Raw genomic sequence first — 19,343 nt, forward strand, 5'->3', positions numbered from 1 at the left:
AGGGAAGCGTGGAGGGGTGGGGGCGGTGCCATGAGGAGGGAGGGGGCGGTGTCCAGATATAGGAAACGTAAGAAAAGTAGGGGGGGTAGGGGAGAAAAAAAGGAAACGAACCAGACTGCAGGGCGGAAATTAAAAGTTTGGGCACTCGTGGGTGTATGCCCATGCATGCTGGAGTGATTTGTATAAGAAGCGTGAGTAAGGACTCTTTGAAATAACTTATGTTTAAGCGCATGAGCTTATAGAGTATGCTAAGAGGTTAAGATGTGAGCTTTATGCAAACTCGCAGATGTGTGTTAGGTAGCAACTAATCTTTTCCAACAACAAAAAAAAAAAAGGTCTTATCTGCTCGCTCTATTTGTAACCATATAATCATAAAAGAAGTTTCTTTTTCACACCTTACTAGCAGTTGATGTACAGCTCATCATGTTAAATGTTTAATGAGGGTGTCATGTCGCCAGCACAACGGCCTAACGCCTTTACTCGGGACCCTCGACAATAGAATGCCTTTCACTGTCTTTTCTTTCACTTAATAATGCCAGATAACTCATAAGAGTTGGTTGGACTCAAGGGACGTCAAAACTCATAAGAGTTGGTTGAACTTAAGGGACGTCAAAACTCAAACTCCCAGTTCTAACCGAAATTCTAGTTCAAGTCCCTTACAGTCCGGAAGCCAGTCGCACTACTAATAAGAAACCACGCCCTTTCTCATTTTTAAAACAATTATTATAAGCTTCCGTTAAATAATTAAATATTGAGTGAATATTTTCTTAGGTACCGTTTTGGACTCGCAATCATTAGCACAGACGTAGGCCTATTATTCCAACAATAGTTTGGAGCTGGAGTATAAGGACAAATCTAGTACTTAAAAGCCATGTATATGTTAGTGTATGCCACGAATTTCATGCCATGAAATACCGGTATCGCTCTGGTAGTAGGGACTGAATTACGTAGCGCTCTACGCGCAACAACTGGGTCCATTGATGTGATAATGAGAAAATAGTGATATCAATCTAGGAAGAGTAGTCTCATCAAATGCATTAAGTTAAATAAATACACAACTAAAAGTCTTCAAAGTTATGAGTCATAAGGGAGATTGAGTGAAAAAAAAAGCGAAACCTAAATCTAGAAGTGAATGTCTTTTTAATTGGATGTAGTTTGAGAGGGCAGGGGAGAAAGATTTGTATCTGAAACGTAAATTAACTGTGACAATGGCTTCGTTTGAGTTTCAGTATTGTATCATTTCTATACCCCTCCATTTTCTCTCTCTCTCTCTCTCTCTTTCTCTTTCCTTTTCATTTCTATCTCGCTGTCATGTCTCTGTCTGTATCTTCCTCTAGTTGTAGCTTATTTTGTCTTCTTTTGTTTCCCTGTCATGTCTCTGTCTGTATCTTCCTCTAGTTCTAGCTTATTTTGTCTTCTTTTGTTTCCCTGTCATGTCTCTGTCTGTATCTTCCTCTAGTTCTAGCTTATTCTGTCTTCTTTTGTTTCCCTGTCATGTCTCTGTCTGTATCTTCCTCTAGTTCTAGCTTATTCTGTCTTCTTTTGTTTCCCTGTCATGTCTCTGTCTGTATCTTCCTCTAGTTCTAGCTTATTCTGTCTTCTTTTGTTTCCCTGTCATGTCTCTGTATCTTCCTCTAGTTCTAGCTTATTTTGTCTTCTTTTGTTTCCCTGTCATGTCTCTGTCTGTATCTTCCTCTAGTTCTAGCTTATTTTGTCTTCTTTTGTTTCCCTGTCATGTCTCTGTCTGTATCTTCCTCTAGTTCTAGCTTATTTTGTCTTCTTTTGTTTCCCTGTCATGTCTCTGTATCTTCCTCTAGTTCTAGCTTATTCTGTCTTCTTTTGTTTCCCTGTCATGTCTCTGTATCTTCCTCTAGTTCTAGCTTATTTTGTCTTCTTTTGTTTCCCTGTCATGTCTCTGTCTGTATCTTCCTCTAGTTCTAGCTTATTTTGTCTTCTTTTGTTTCCCTGTCATGTCTCTGTATCTTCCTCTAGTTCTAGCTTATTTTGTCTTCTTTTGTTTCCCTGTCATGTCTCTGTATCTTCCTCTAGTTCTAGCTTATTTTGTCTTCTTTTGTTTCCCTGTCATGTCTCTGTATCTTCCTCTAGTTCTAGCTTATTCTGTCTTCTTTTGTTTCCTATTTTGTTTATTCCATCTCAGCCTCGATCCTGATTGTTGTTTTAGTCTATCCTACATTGTAACGATTTGTACAACGTAACTATAAAGCCACATAGAAATACAGCTTACTCTAATTCTATGTAACAAATATAATGGCGTCATCAGCGTCGTAGTCTCTGACTCGTAAGTCTCCACTCTCAAGGGAACCATGCTAAGAACGTCACTCTTGCCCAAGAAAGCGGCTGTGTCAGGTTCCCCTTATCAAGCTTCCCACGCGAACCAGCTTCATTCCCAGCATCCCCTGCCACGATTACTCGATATCGAACTTACATCCGTATAGCAGTGTTTCCCAAACTGTGTTCCGAGGAACCCAAGTGTTTCGTGAGGCCTGAATAAGTGTTCCACGAACTAATGGAATAATTAACTAGAATGCCACCACGTCAATTAATCTCTCTAAAAAAAATAAGCAAAAAGTCTTCCGCTAAATACAGAGAAAGTAGGAAGTGTTCGGCTAAGGAAAAAAAGTTTGGGAAACACTGCGTATAGTGGGCAGCGTGGTCGAGAGGCTAAGTAAGCTTGAACTTGGCTTGGTTTGGCTACCTACGAAGGGGGCTAAAAGCAGCACGGAAAACCTTCTCCAGGATATCTCCCCCCCCACCCCCCCACGACTGGTCCACAAATGAGATTGGACCATAGCGCTCTAGAGCATGCTCTAAGCATGAAAGTAGCGCTATATAAAAGCTATAGATAGTGTTGTGCATTTGTACAGGACTTGTTCAGCCGTCTCTTTGTTCTGCTGGCAGTCTTGACATTGGAGATCAAAGTGTTTTTTAGGACTCTAGCAAGATAAGCCTCGACTGGTCTGAATCGTGCTAATAGGGCCTGTTTCCTTTTGCCACCATTCATAAGACCTATTTTGGCACTTAAGGTTTTTCAATGTCTTCAACTAAAATCGGCCAAGCAACGAAATACACTCACACACATGCTTAGTGTGTGTTTGCCTATTGACTTACATTTGTGCAGGTGGTGTACTGTTTTGTTTTTGTTTAAGTATTAGTGGGCGTGTATGTGTATTTGTATGTGTATTGTCAATGATGTTAGACCTCCTTAATTTGAGCTCAAGCTTATACCACCGCTTTGGTCAAGTAAATTTCTTTCACTCATTCGAGATCCCAAACAAAATAATTAAGTACCAATAGTTAATAAACTAATTGGTTATTTTTTTTATTCTTGATTTTTGTGTTCTCATGTAAAAGTAATACTTGTGCAAAATGTCAGCGTGATCCAAGATTGGGTGTCGGAGAAATAACGAGTACAAAGTTTTGTTGTTTTTTTAGACAGACAGACAGAGTGAGTTGATATAAGCTTTGTAAAAAAGTTGCAGTTCTTCAGTCATGGCAGAGTTCAAAACTGTATCGAGATTCTGTAGTCTGTATGTTAAAACATTTTGACAAATAAAATTGGGACTAAGAGGGAACACTTCGAATCTCTGTGAAGGCTTGGATTTTGAATTTCGGGATTTTTAGGATGCCCCAGAGTCCACCAAATTCTATTGGGTACCTTACGTAAGTTAAGGAAAGTAAAGGTGGTTGGTGGTTGTGATGGCCACTTGACACCCTACTCATTAACCGTTGGCCAAATAAACAGATGACCTTAACATCATCGACACTGTAGATCGCATTGTTTTAATGGGGAACTTTACTTTTTGTTTTACTTTCAAAACTAGTAGAGCATAAAGCATAGAGCATAGAGCATAGAGACATTTAGATCAGATTTCATCCAAGTTTCGCTTTTGTTTTCTCTCGAAACAATTTTTCGTGAACGAGGCCCTTGGTAGCTGCCTAGTTTGCCTTTAGCTAAGGCCGGCCCTGAGTCGATTAAGACAGAATATATATCTTTTGGATGCCTTACTCAGTATATATGTCTTAACGAAAGCGAATGTGTTTATACTCACACTACTGTGCGCGCGGCAACCACGCGCTCACGCAGATGTCATGCCGACTTTTGATCTGGCGGTGGGGATGTAGGAGAGGGAAGATCAAAGTAAAAAAATATATTTTCTAAAGAGACTGCTGCCAGGTTTGATCCCGACTAATCAGAGATGTTAGCGGACATATCGCACACTGGCACACTCGCTATCTGCCTCGTACTTTGATCCGCTTCATAAAGGTCTTGATGAAAAAGTGCATGATCATGATTGCTATAAGGTTTCTTTTGGGGGATAATTTTTTTTTTTAGAAGGACAGTTTTTTTCTCTTCGTGTTTAATGAATGTTAGTATTGGTTGCGACTTCGCTTACTGATAGGAAGATATAATAATAATAATAATAATCTTTATTATCCGTATGGAAATTTGTCTTACAATTTGTGCATTACACCAAACAAAAAACATTATAACTATAAGAAACCAAAGTATACATTCACACCAGACTCACTCATAATTTACATGTTACAAAGTTTATAACAGATTGTTCTTATTTAATGATTTGATTGCCAGGGAACCCTCATGTCATTGAGTTCTAATGTGTTATACAAAATAGGAAGCCTAGTCTGACTTAAGACTAAGACTAAGACTGCTCTATTGATCCTTTTGGAAATTTGTTGTGATTACAAGGACTCTTTTCTCGTATAAAGACAACAGAAACATTCACATAACTAGATCAGACACAACATAAAGTGTTCATTGACCGACTGAATACAGACATCTTGATCCTTTTCATGTTTCGTGATCAACGAGTGGTGTTTCTATAGTCTGACCGAGTAAGGTCTTGTTACCCAAACGTTATGTTGTACAAGTACAAACAAGAGTAGGCATTAATACTGGGATAGGCCACATTATTTGGCATAAACCGCTATTCTACCTAACAGAGGGGGCTTGAGTTTAAATCTGGAGGTAAATAATTAATTCTTGTTTCTAGATCTGACTCGAGACGAGTGGTTCAGTCTAGATCTGACTCGAGACGAGTGGTTCAGTCTAGATCTGACTCGAGACGAGTGGTTCAGTCTAGATCTGACTCGAGACGAGTGGTTCAGTCTAGATCTGATTCGAGACGAGTGGTTCAGCCTAGATCTGATTCGAGACGAGTGGTTCAGTCTAGATCTGACTCGAGACGAGTGGTTCAGTCTAGATCTGACTCGAGACGAGTGGTTCAGTCTAGATCTGACTCGAGACGAGTGGTTCAGTCTAGATCTGATTCGAGACGAGTGGTTCAGTCTAGATCTGACTCGAGACGAGTGGTTCAGTCTAGATCTGACTCGAGACGAGTGGTTCAGTCTAGATCTGACTCGAGACGAGTGGTTCAGTCTAGATCTGATTCGAGACGAGTGGTTCAGTCTAGATCTGACTCGAGACGAGTGGTTCAGTCTAGATCTTACTCGAGTTCAGAAGCCAAATGATAGCACGGGATACGTTTCTTGGATTACATCTTCCCTTATTAAATCTCGCTGTTGTACTTCTGTTTTAAACGATTGATGAATAGACGCTAAATTCAGTATGAAACGTTTGAAAGGTACTTGTTAAAAGCGAGCAACTCCGGGACGCTACATAAACTTTAAGCCATAAATATTTCTGTAAGTCATTGTATGCCCATTACGTGTCCCGTTCTGTACCCGTCACACTATAGTGTGCCACTGTGTACCCGTCACACTATAATGTGCCACTGTGTACCCGTCACACTATAGTGTGCCACTGTGTACCCGTCACACTATAGTGTGCCACTGTGTACCCGTCACACTATAGTGTGCCACTGTGTACCCGTCACACTATAATGTGCCACTGTGTACCCGTCACACTATAGTGTGCCACTGTGTACCCGTCACACTATAATGTGCCACTGTGTACCCGTTACACTATAGTGTGCCACTGTGTACCCGTCACACTATAGTGTGCCACTGTGTACCCGTCAACTATAATGTGCCACTGTGTACCCGTCACACTATAGTGTGCCACTGTGTACCCGTCACACTATAATGTGCCACTGTGTACCCGTCACACTATAGTGTGCCACTGTGTACCCGTCACACTATAATGTGCCACTGTGTACCCGTCACACTATAGTGTGCCACTGTGTACCCGTCACACTATAGTGTGCCACTGTGTACCCGTCACACTTAAGTGTGTCCATGTGTGCCCGTCATACTTTTGTCGTTGTGCCACTCACATAAAGTTAAAATGACAAAATACTTTCATCTATCGACTCTACGTTCAATGTAATGAAGCACTAGGGCAGTAATGCCTTTCAGTCACATCTGACGCGGTACTGTCCGGACTTTCAAAACTTCTAATCACAGCGAGAGGACATCGAATGTGTGTAGAGAAGGGAAGCATTAAATCCTCTGAGACGGGCGTTTCGTAATTTAATATGCCCCCCTCCCCTTTTTGGTGGGACAAAGCAGTTTGGTATCAGTGCTCGGAGAGTGAAAGACTTGTTTACTGAAGAATAAGCTTGTATTAACATTATTACAATAAATTCTTTTATGATTAGTCTTTTTTTAGCATACGTTTGTGTTATACCTTTTAAAGCTGTGACAGAATACATATCACTTCTTAGTAGAAAGGGGGGTTTTGTATTTGTTTGGAAGGGGAGGGCTTGGCACATTTGTGAAAAGTTGATGAAAACAAAAAGTGTTAAAAAAGGAAAAGAAAGAAGGCGAGAAAGAAAGAAAGAAAGAAAGAAAGAAGGCGAGAAAGAAAAAAAGAGAGAAATACTGAAAGCGAGAAAGAAAGAAAGAGATAAAGAAAGAAGGCGAGAAAGAAAGAAAGAGATAAAGAAAGAAGGCGAGAAAGAAAGAAAGAGAGAAATACTGAAAGCGAGAAAGAAAGAAAGAGATAAAGAAAGAAAAAAAGAGAGAAAGAAAGAAGGCGAGAAAGAAAGAAAGAAAGAGAGAAATACTGAAAGCGAGAAAGAAAGAAAGAGAGAAAGAAAGAAAAAAAGAGAGAAAGAAAGAAAGAGAGAAATACTGAAAGCGAGAAAGAAAGAAAGAGAGAAAGAAAGAAAGAAAGAGAGAAAGAAAGAAGGCGAGAAAGAAAGAAAGCGAGAAATACTGAAAGCGAGAAAGAAAGAAAGAGAGAAAGCGAGAAAGAAAGAAAGAGAGAAAGCGAGAAAGATAAAAAGCGAGAAAGAAAGAAAGCGAGAAAGAAAGAAAGAGAGAAAGCGAGAAAGAAAGAAAGAGAGAAAGCGAGAAAGAAAGAAAGAGAGAAAGCGAGAAAGAAAGAGAGAAAGCGAGAAAGAAAGAAAGAGAGAAAGAAAGAAAGCGAGAAAGAAAGAAAGCGAGAAAGAAAGAAAGAGAGAAAGAAAGAGAGCGAGAAAGAAAGAGAGAAAGCGAGAAAGAAAGAAAGAGAGAAAGCGAAAAAGAAAGAGAGAAAGCGAGAAAGAAAGAAAGAGAGAAAGAAAGAAAGCGAGAAAGAAAGAAAGAGAGAAAGAAAGAGAGCGAGAAAGAAAGAGAGAAAGCGAGAAAGAAAGAAAGCAAGAAAGAAAGAGAGCGAGAAAGAAAGAGAGAAAGCGAGAAAGAAAGAGAGAAAGCGAGAAAGAAAGAAAGCGAGAAAGAAAGAGAGCGAGAAAGAAAGAGAGAAAGCGAGAAAGAAAGAAAGAGAGAAAGCTAGAAAGATAAAAAGCGAGAAAGAAAGAAAGCGAGAAAGAAAGAAAGAGAGAAAGCGAGAAAGAAAGAAAGAGAGAAAGCGAGAAAGAAAGAAAGAGAGAAAGCGAGAAAGAAAGAGAGAAAGCGAGAAAGAAAGAAAGAGAGAAAGAAAGAAAGCGAGAAAGAAAGAAAGCGAGAAAGAAAGAAAGAGAGAAAGAAAGAGAGCGAGAAAGAAAGAGAGAAAGCGAGAAAGAAAGAAAGAGAGAAAGCGAAAAAGAAAGAGAGAAAGCGAGAAAGAAAGAAAGAGAGAAAGAAAGAAAGCGAGAAAGAAAGAAAGAGAGAAAGAAAGAGAGCGAGAAAGAAAGAGAGAAAGCGAGAAAGAAAGAAAGAAAGCGAGAAAGAAAGAGTGCGAGAAAGAAAGAGAGAAAGCGAGAAAGAAAGAGAGAAAGCGAGAAAGAAAGAAAGCGAGAAAGAAAGAGAGCGAGAAAGAAAGAGAGAAAGCGAGAAAGAAAGAAAGAGAGAAAGCTAGAAAGATAAAAAGCGAGAAAGAAAGAAAGCGAGAAAGAAAGAAAGAGAGAAAGCGAGAAAGAAAGAAAGAGAGAAAGCGAGAAAGAAAGAAAGAGAGAAAGCGAGAAAGAAAGAGAGAAAGCGAGAAAGAAAGAAAGAGAGAAAGAAAGAAAGCGAGAAAGAAAGAAAGCGAGAAAGAAAAAAAGAGAGAAAGAAAGAGAGCGAGAAAGAAAGAGAGAAAGCGAGAAAGAAAGAAAGAGAGAAAGCGAGAAAGAAAGAGAGAAAGCGAGAAAGAAAGAAAGCGAGAAAGAAAGAGAGCGAGAAAGAAAGAGAGAAAGCGAGAAAGAAAGAAAGAGAGAAAGCTAGAAAGATAAAAAGCGAGAAAGAAAGAAAGCGAGAAAGAAAGAAAGAGAGAAAGCGAGAAAGAAAGAAAGAGAGAAAGCGAGAAAGAAAGAAAGAGAGAAAGCGAGAAAGAAAGAGAGAAAGCGAGAAAGAAAGAAAGAGAGAAAGAAAGAAAGCGAGAAAGAAAGAAAGCGAGAAAGAAAAAAAGAGAGAAAGAAAGAGAGCGAGAAAGAAAGAGAGAAAGCGAGAAAGAAAGAAAGAGAGAAAGCGAGAAAGAAAGAGAGAAAGCGAGAAAGAAAGAAAGAGAGAAAGAAAGAAAGCGAGAAAGAAAGAAAGAGAGAAAGAAAGAGAGCGAGAAAGAAAGAGAGAAAGCGAGAAAGAAAGAAAGCGAGAAAGAAAGAGAGCGAGAAAGAAAGAGAGAAAGCGAGAAAGAAAGAGAGCGAGAAAGAAAGAGAGAAAGCGAGAAAGAAAGAAAGCGAGTAAGAAAGAGAGCGAGAAAGAAAGAGAGAAAGCGAGAAAGAAAGAGAGCGAGAAAGAAAGAGAGAAAGCGAGAAAGAAAGAAAGCGAGAAAGAAAGAGAGCGAGAAAGAAAGAGAGAAAGCGAAAAAGAAAGAAAGCGAGAAAGAAAGAGAGCGAGAAAGAAAGAGAGAAAGCGAGAAAGAAAGAAAGCGAGAAAGAAAGAGAGAAAGCGAGAAAGAAAGAAAGAGAGAAAGCGAGAAAGAAAGAGAGAAAGCGAGAAAGAAAGAAAGAGAGAGAAAGAAAGCGAGAAAGAAAGAAAGCGAGAAAGAAAGAAAGCGAGAAAGATAGAAAGCGAGAAAGAAAGAAAGAGAGAAAGAAAGAAAGCGAGAAAGATAGAAAGCGAGAAAGAAAGAAAGAGAGAAAGAAAGAGAGCGAGAAATAAAGAAAGCGAGAAAGAAAGAAAGCAAGAAAGAAAGAAAGCGAGAAAGAAAGAAAGAGAGAAAGAAAGAAAGCGAGAAAGATAGAAAGCGAGAAAGAAAGCGAGAAAGAAAGAAGGACAGAAAGAAAGAAGACTTTGACCTTTGAAAGAAAAAAACAAAAAGAACTGACGCCTTGCTTGATAACATTTTACTTTTCCGACACATCCTCTACTAAACGAATCTAGCTAGCTAGAAGCGCGTCTACCATTGGCTCGTTCAATTTCACGTGTCAAGCGTTGTCAAGATAAACAAAAGGAATGTAACCCTTGTCAGCACTGTGGCCAGAAATTCTTTTTGTTTTGTTTTCTCAAAAGTATCCTCTCTCAAGTAGTCCCAAAAAAAATTTTTAGAGATTTTTTTTTTAATTTTGTTTTTTAGATTTACTTGACGTCTTACTGTATTCAATATTTATATACTTCTGTAAGTAAGCAACATTTATATACTTCTGTAAGTAAGCAAGATTTAGATCTATATACTTCTGTAAGTAAGCAGTATTTAAATACTCACAAGGAAGGACAATTTAAATACTCGTAAGTAAGCAAAATTTATATACTTAAGTAAGTAAGCAAGATATATATACTTCTGTAAGTGAGCAAGATTTATATACTTCTGTAAGTGAGCAAGATTTATATACTTCTGTAAGTGAGCAATTTTATATACTTCTGTAAGTGAGCAAGATTTATATACTTCTGTAAGTGAGCAAGATTTATATACTTCTGTAAGTAAACAAGATTATATACTTCTGTAAGTGAGCAAGATTTATATACTTCTGTAAGTAAGAAAGATTTATATACTTCTGTAAGTAAGCAAGATTTATATACTTCTGTAAGTAACCAAGACTTATATACTTCTGTAAGTAAGCAAGATTTATATACTTCTGTAAGTAACCAAGACTTATATACTTCTGTAAGTAAGCAAGATTTATATACTTCTGTAAGCAAGCAAAATTTATATACTTCTGTAAATGAGCAAGATTTATATACTTCTGTAAGTTAGCAAGATTTATATACTTCTGTAAGTAAGCAAGATTTATATACTTCTGTAAGTTAGCAAGATTTATATACTTCTGTAATTAAGCAAGACTTATATACTTCTGTAAGTTAACAAGATTTATATACTTCTGTTAGTAAGCAAGATTTATATACTTCTGTAAGTTAGCAAGATTTATTTACTTCTGTAATTAAGCAAGACTTATATACTTCTGTAAGTTAGCAAGATTTATATACTTCTGTTAGTAAGCACTTTCATATTTCCACGTTGACAATAGCCTGCGATGCTATCTCTAGCATTTCTTGTTCAGCGACATACGTAACTCAAAACAGCCATTGGGTCGGCTGCCTGGTCGTGTGGTATGCGCTCATGATTGTTGTTCGGTAGTCTCAATGTTCCTGGTTCGACCCATGCGCGCTATCCATTTCCCGTCGTCCTGCGGGAGATTTGGGTAGAATGTCATTATCTTCAACTCTGAAGAAACGAATATCCGAAACATCTAAACATTTAAAAAATAAATGTATATGTCTGATAAGATAAAATCTCATAAAATACATTCAAAACAAAATTTTTTTTCTGCTATAGGTGAAAATGTCCAATACACAATTAGATTTGAAGCGGGTGATGGTCTTCACGAATGTCTAAAGTTAGTCCTTTTAACTCTTTTGTTTTGTCCATAGCTATTGGTCCATCTTGCCATCCTAATGGTGCTATTGGTCTGTTTAGTCATGTTGTTGGTCTATTTAGCCATGTTGTTGGTCTATTTAGCCATGATGTTGATCTTTTTAGCCATTCTGTTGGTCTATTTAGCAATGTTGTTGGTCTATTTAGCCATGATGTTGATCTTTTTAGCCATTCTGTTGGTCTATTTAGCAATGTTGTTGGTCTATTTAGCAATGTTGTTGGTCTATTTAGCGATGCTGGTCCTAACGTCCTAGCTGACTGCCCCTCCACGAATGCTATAAATTTGCTTCTCTTTTTGCCTTGAAATAGGGGAGCAGTGGCTGAGTGGTTAAGCGCTCAGCTTCCGAACCTGGGGCCTTGGGTTCGAATCTCGGTGAAGACTGGGGTTTTGAATTTCGGGATTTTTAGGGCGCCTCTGAGTCAACCCAACTCTAATGGGTACCTGACTGGGGAAAGTAAAGGCGGTGGTCATTGTGCTGGCCACATGACACCTTGCTCGTTAAGCGTTGGCCACAGAAATAGATGACCTTAACATCATCTGCCCCAAAGGGAAACTTGACTTTACTTTGCCTTGAAATAAATGCTGTCGTCGTCTGCTCGGACCTGGATATCTCCTCCAGTGTTACAGTAACTAACCACAACATTACAACTAAGAAGTTTCCCCCCTCTCTCCTCACATAGGATTATCACCGCCCCCTCTCTTATCTCTGTTTTCTCCGCTCCGCCTGCTGCCTCGTGTGAGTGATACCTCTCTCAGCGGGAAAGACAGAATGCAGTGACTTTGTTTTTTCCCTAAAACATATCTGGCATTCTTTCTCTGTTCGAGACATTGTTTCTCTAGCCAGCGTCTCAAGGACGCAATGACCTGGGTCAACCACTAACCTTTTTTTTTTTGTTTCACTCTTCTCTGAACACATATTTTTTTTTATTCAAACTTCTGCACTTAGAATGGCTTTAAGATGTAAATAGTACATTATTGATTAAAGTCTTCTAGATGGTTGTCAACTTACTAGTAACCTTGGAGTACAGGAGGCCCTAAAGAGGTTTCTAGGTTGGTAGGCACCTAGACTTTGACAGACTGGCAAGGTTTAGTAGGCACAAAGACTTTGACTGACTGATAAGGTTTATTAGGCACCAAGACTTTGACAGACTGGCAAGGTTTACTAGCCACCAAGACTTTGAAAGACTGGCGAGGTTTAGTAGGCACCAAGACTTTGACTGACTGATAAGGTTTAGTAGGCACCAAGACTTTGACAGACTGGCGAGGTTTAGTAGGCACCAATACTTTGACAGACTTGCAAGGTTTAGACTTTGACAGACTGGCGAGGTTTAGTAAGCACCAAGACTTTGACTGACTAGCAAGGTTCAGTAGACTCCAAAAGGTACCTATTCTCCCATGAGTTAGTATGCTTGAAAGAGATTGCTAGGCTGAAGGGGTTAGTAGACTCCCTGGTGTAGCTATGCTACCAGAGACTGTAGGCTTCGAGAGATTGCCAGCGCCCGATTGATTATTTGCCTCTAAGAGGTAGATATGCTCCCAAGGGTTATAGGCTCAAAAGTGGTTGCTACTTAGCGGGGTTAGTAGGTTCAAAAAGGTAGCTTTGCTCTCAGGAATTGTAGTTTCCAAGATCTATGCTCCCATGTGCTAGAGGCTCCGAAGAGGTTGTTTGGCTCCTGGGGATTAATAGACTTTAGAATTCGGAAGTGTGGCTTATAGGCACATTTTTATGTTGGCAAAATGTTTTTATACTGTGTATATTTTTTCGTCTCCCATATTCTCTCCCCTTTTTTTGTCTCCCCTTTTTTAACAGCTTTGCCCTTTATTCCCAGATTTGTCCGACTAGCACCTCCAACTTGTCAAGACTAGGCCTGAGGTGGCATAATTCAGACCATCCACACAAGTGCTTCCTATCTGAATACGTCTTGCTCCGTTGCGATTGTTGTAACGTCTTGTAAACAATGACCTGAAACAATAAGCTGGCTGGTCGGTGGTGAGTGAGTAGGTAAATACCAGCTCACCCTCACCGCGACCTTCACTGTTTGGTTTCTCAGCGGGCTCTTGCGGTCATGTGTGCGTGTGTTTGCAACAGCTGCGGCTTCGTGCTATAGCTGCGTAATCTTCGGCTAATCTTCGGATTATTACGGCCCATGAGGGAATAAAGGAAAGAAGATAAGAGATTGCTAAAATGGTATTTAAACCAACGACTTTTCCAATTTTCTGTTTGTGGAAGTAAAAGTTGATTTTTAAGGAAATTTTCTTTGAGAATGTGTTGAAAAGAAGGATGGGGAATGGTCAAAAATAATGATAAATTCAGTAAAGTTCCCCTCTTAGACTTTGCGATCTATGAAGGCAGATAATGTTGAGGTCATCTGTTTCTGTGGCCCAGGTAACTAGAGTGTCATTTGGTCAGCACAGTGACCAACCGCCTTTAATTTCCCCCAACTAATGTCAGCTACCCGTCAGAGCTGGGTGGACTCAGAGGCGTCCTAAAGATCCCGAAATTAAAAATCCCAGTCTTCACCAGGATTCGAACCCGGGACCCTCCGGTTCGGAAGCCAAGCGATTTACTAAACGGCCACCGCGCCTCCACTCTCTTTCTCTCTCTCTCTCTCTCTCTCTCTCTCTCTCTCTCTGTGTGATGTAATCAAATGTTCAGAGTAAATTAATGAGTGAACGAATAAAAAGACCAAGTTTTTTGTTCAGATACTAACAAAAGACAAACTTAGCTTCCAATGTGGATGTGTCTGTAGCCCACGGCTAAAGAGGGAGTCATGTGGCCAGCACGACTTGTCCCCAAAGAATATCAGGTACCCATTAGAGCTTGGTGGACTTAAAGGCGCCATAAAGATCCCGAAATTAACAAATCCCTGTTTTCAGTAGGATTCGAACCAGGTGCCCCTTCAATTTTGAGGCCAAGCGCATTACCGTGTATTTCGGATTTAATGTTTTCCTTTTTTCTTGTTTACACCCCTGTGGGGACTAGGACATGAGAAGCGCAAGAGTCAATGTTAATAGAAAAATCAACTAAAGAAGAAAAACTCCGCCCTTAAAACTATATTTTTCAATAATGTACAAGTTATTTACATTATTCGATATCAAACAAACAAAAAATTAGCAATAATTAATTGGGTATTTTTTAAAAATTGGTTCACATTTTGTTATGTACAATAAATAACTGTTTAAAGTATGAACTTGATCGGAGAAATGCATGTAAACAATTATTGGGACTAAACCCAACAAATTTAGCCATATGTGTGAATATTGATTACTTTCCCTTGCTGGTATCAAACACAATAATTAATTACAAGTAACTAATTTACTAATTGGTTACTTTTTTATTGATTCATGACTTGTCTATGCCAATCAATAATTATGCGAAGTTTCAGCTTCATCCGAGAATGGGTGTGGGAGAAATAACGTGTTTACACTTTTTACCAGACAGACAGAGAGAGAGAGAGAGAGAGAGAGAGAGCTGACAAAAGCTTTGTAAAAAGTGCGTTCAGTCAGGAGATAAAGCTTATAAGAATCTCAATGAAAGGTCGCTCACGTCTGCTGTATGCCACTAGGTCGCATCAACTTTTCCTCCTTGCACTTTGAACCCTAAACATGTGAAGATGTTACGGAGTATTGCATTCCACCCTAAGGCGCAGGGAACAAGGTCCTGGGTTTTTCTCAAGATGTCCTGTATCGTTGCACATCTTTAAAGCAACGTTTCTCAAACTGTAGACCGCGAGCAGCTAGGGGGCGCGACTTGCAGACAAAAGGGGCGCGAAGGCAGTATTTTTTTTTCAGGGACAAAAAAAAATGTTTATATTTGCATTGTAGTTATAAATACATATTTAAGTATTAATCAAGTCACAATGACGTTATTACAGAAAATAAAAAAATAAATTATTAAATTAAGTGACGTCATTTCATCTTCTAATTTGCACTTTAATTTTGTTTTTGTGAGAGACACTGAAAAAAGATTCAAAACATTCTTTTGGCGAATCTTTGCGATATTTCAGATGTGATTTTAGGGGAAGCTTAGAGCGCTATCCAGACCCCAACTGGCTAAAGGGAGGAGGGCGAATGCAATTTTTAGGTTTTTGTGGCGTCACTGGTGAAAACTTTTGAGAAACACTGTTTTTAAAGTTTTAAAATAATAAACATATGACCACCATGCAATGTTAAGATTGTATCAGTTTACTTGTGTGTCTGCCTTGTGTCTACACCTGTTGTGCAATGAAACTTTTATCAAAGAGAAACGTTTAGCACAAAACTAATTGTAAAAGAATGTTTATGCTTGGAAAAAGTTTCGGTGGATAGATACAGTGGCGGCGATAAGGGGGTGCTGACTGCATCGATTGTCGCCGAACACATCTATCTATCTATCTATCTATCTATCTATCTATCTATCTATCTATCTATCTATCTATCTATCTATCTATCTATCTAACTACCTAACTATCTACCTACCTACCTACCTACCTACCTATCTATCTATCTATCTATCTTATTATCTATCTATCTATCTATCTATCTATCTATCTATCTATCTATCTATCTATCTATCTATCTATCTATCTTTCTATCTATCTATCTATCTATCTATCTATCTATCTATCTAATTATCTATCTATCTATCCGTCTGTCTGTCTGTCTATCTTTAATGCTGTGTAGAAAACATCTTCCTATCAGTGCTCTATGTTTCTAGCTCACTTTAGTCAATAAACACTCACACTGCAATCTACACTTTCGCTTCTTGTAGTCTAAGACCCCCAACAGCGGACGGTACCAATTTTCCCCGATCATTATTTCCACTCGTAAAAATTCCGAAGGCTATAACAGTGGGAAACCCACGTTGCGAGATTTGATCCAGGTATCTACATAAACACTTGTGCCGGGCCAAGGTCTAATGCCAAAACTTCGAGCTGAATCTAAATGCTGGTTTCGTGTTGCCTGCTCGGTGTCTGCGTGCCATCGCCCTGGCTGTCCAGCTCGAAGAACGATAGATCACTGGCATGTTGGCATTTACCCACAAAGCACTTTTGGTAAGTGTACCTTACAGGCAGGCCTTTAGGAGGGTTCTAATATCCTTAAGTTGGGTGCAAAGTAATCAGAACAGTGAGTATGTACACGAGACTTTAATGTGATTCTGTAAATAAACGAGGTCAAATGTGAAATCAAAAATATGTTTGGCTTCCATTTGAATAAAGCATTGCTCGCTCTAGAGATCGAACGTATGATTGGCCTACACTTAAATGGCCATGAATTAATGGCAGAGGGGGGAACACGAGAAAATAGTTTAAAATATAGCGCAAATTGGAAACAATAAGCATACACACACATAAGCCAATCAAAGTAAAGCAAAGATAGATAGATAATAGATAGATAGATAGGCAGATAGACTGGCAGACAGGTAGACAGATAGATAGATAGATAGATATAGATAGATAGATAATAGATAGATAGATAGGCAGATAGACTGGCAGACATGTAGACAGATAGATAGATAGATAGATATAGATAGATAGATAATAGATAGATAGATAGATAGGCAGATAGACTGGCAGACAGGTAGACAGATAGATAGATAGATAGATAGATAATAGATAGATAGATAGGCAGATAGACTGGCAGACAGGTAGACAGATAGATAGATAGATAGATATAGATAGATAGATAATAGATAAGCAGGTAGACAGGTAGATAGATAGATAGATAGATAGATAGATAAAGATAGATAGATAATAGATAGATAGATAGGCAGATAGACTGGCAGACAGGTAGACAGATAGATAGATAGATATAGATAGATAGATAATAGATAGATAGATAGGCAGATAGACTGGCAGACAGGTAGACAGATAGATAGATAGATAGATAGATATAGATAGATAGATAATAGATAAGCAGGTAGACAGGTAGATAGATAGATAGATAGATAGATAGATAGATAGATAGATAGATAGATAGATAGATAGATAGATAGATAGATATAGATAGATAGATAATAGATAGATAGATAGATAGGCAGATAGACTGGCAGACAGGTAGACAGATAGATAGATAGATAGATAGATAATAGATAGATAGATAGGCAGATAGACTGGCAGACAGGTAGACAGATAGATAGATAGATATAGATAGATAGATAATAGATAGATAGATAGGCAGATAGACTGACAGACAGGTAGACAGATAGATAGATAGATATAGATAGATAGATAATAGATAGATAGATAGGCAGATAGACTGGCAGACAGGTAGACAGATAGATAGATAAATATAGATAGATAGATAATAGATAGATAGATAGGCAGATAGACTGGCAGACAGGTAGACAGATAGATAGATAGATAGATAGATAGATAGATAGATAGATAGATAGATAGATAGATAGATAGATAGATAGATAGATAGATGGTATAGCTACATGCCTAGGAACACGATTATAGTGACTTCACAATACACTTGATACCTTTGATAGCTTAGAAGCACTAGAAAGATCACAGGGCCTTCATTTAGTTACAATCAAGTACACATCACATATAGCAACACAGACTGGACAGTTTCCTTTTGTTGTGAAGATACTAGAATCAAACTCTGTCAACATAGCAATAGGCCCTCTGAGCTAAATGCACGCATATCTTCTGATCATCGAAGAACTTAACAGTCACAAGATAGATTACCAATGTCAGCATAAAGTTACACATTTGAAAAAAAGGCACAAACACACACACACACTAATTTAAAAAAACTCAAGCGAAAAAAAAAGTAATCAAAGTAGAACTTAGAAGCAAATTTTAAGCAAGCAAATCATAGCTTATATAAGTGAAAGAACCGCTTATTACTGCCATTTATCTAAAGATGGCAGGTTTTAACGCCCTTTCTACTATATAAACCGAAATAAATTACTAGTTACACTATTTTTTAAATAATTAGTTACTATTTTTGCATTCATGCTTTTGTTCAGGTACAATGAATAATCGTGCAAAGTTACAACTTGATCCGAGAATGGGAAGTGGGAGAAAACAAAATTTCAAACTTTTTACCAGACAGACAGATAGACAGACAGAGTGATTTGATATAAGCTTTGTAAAAATGAAGAAAAAATATTCACACAGTTTTTTCTGTTCCGGGTTGTACATGTGTATCTGTCACAGGGATTTAATTGAGAGTCTCTTAATCAGTTTGTCACGCACTTATATATAAGATGTAGGCATTATAGGTAGGCGCCTAAGGCCTTACCCCAATTAATTGATACATTTAGAAAAGAGAAAAAACAGTCCCATTCTGTTAAGCTTATCATTTATCACTCGCCTGAATTGAATCCTTCCTTTTAATTCAGCTAACTCATAAATCATTCTAAAAATATTCTCATGCTCACGTGGGAAAAATTACTTAAAAAATAAATTGAAATACTTAAAGGGTTGATTGATGGAAAAACACAATACAATTATGACGCATTCTTTCTCCCCTGGTAAATGGTTATTGTTGAATGAAGATTAGCTCCCTCAATTTACTTCCGGTATTTATCTCCCTTATTAAGGATGACAAATACCAAATAATGACATGTTTTATAGTCCGTTATGAAATCTGTGTGTATTAGTAAATAAATATGGAATGATATGATTTATTGAAAGGAAAAGAGATTATTCTATTCGTGTATGTAGATCTAGTGCTTAATCAAATGGATGTATCTTGTATTTCCATGTATTTTCTTGGCTTCGGAGCCGAGGAGTCTAACAGAGGTGCCCGCTTTAATGAACTATAAAAATAAAACTAGGCACCATTTCGCTACAACCCACTGACATAGATGACCTCGGAAAGAGACAGTCGGAGAGCTCTCATGAAGTCCACGGACTCATTTGAGGACGAAAAAAAACAACTCTTGTAAAGACGGGCGCAGTAGAAAGTAAGAAAACCTAATTAGACCCCCAGCGGACAACGGCTTGGTCTGCATCAGATGTGCAAAAATATGCAAGTCACAACTGTGTTTGCGTAGTCATGTGAAACTTTTATTTCGTTTTAAATCTTCAGGATCGAAGACGTTGTTTTACTTAACCCTTAGTCTGTTGGACCGTTGGGGCACCATGCAAGATTTGTCGACCGTCTTTCTCCATTCCTTTCTGTCTTTTGCCTTAGTGAGAACCTCTTTCAATGGCAGGCCCGTCCATTCTTTTATGTTGTCTTTCCATCACATAA

At 38.4% G+C, this 19,343-nt stretch overlaps 1 protein-coding gene across 3 annotated transcripts in view; it reads left to right on the plus strand.

The window, feature by feature from the left end:
* LOC106055582 (solute carrier organic anion transporter family member 4A1-like) overlaps positions 1-19,343 on the plus strand; it is a 102,864-nt gene that overhangs the window by 23,983 nt on the left and 59,538 nt on the right. The window lies entirely within an intron of this gene.

Source organism: Biomphalaria glabrata, chromosome 17 (genome assembly GCF_947242115.1).
Source record: "Biomphalaria glabrata chromosome 17, xgBioGlab47.1, whole genome shotgun sequence".
Lineage (NCBI taxonomy): Eukaryota > Metazoa > Mollusca > Gastropoda > Planorbidae > Biomphalaria > Biomphalaria glabrata.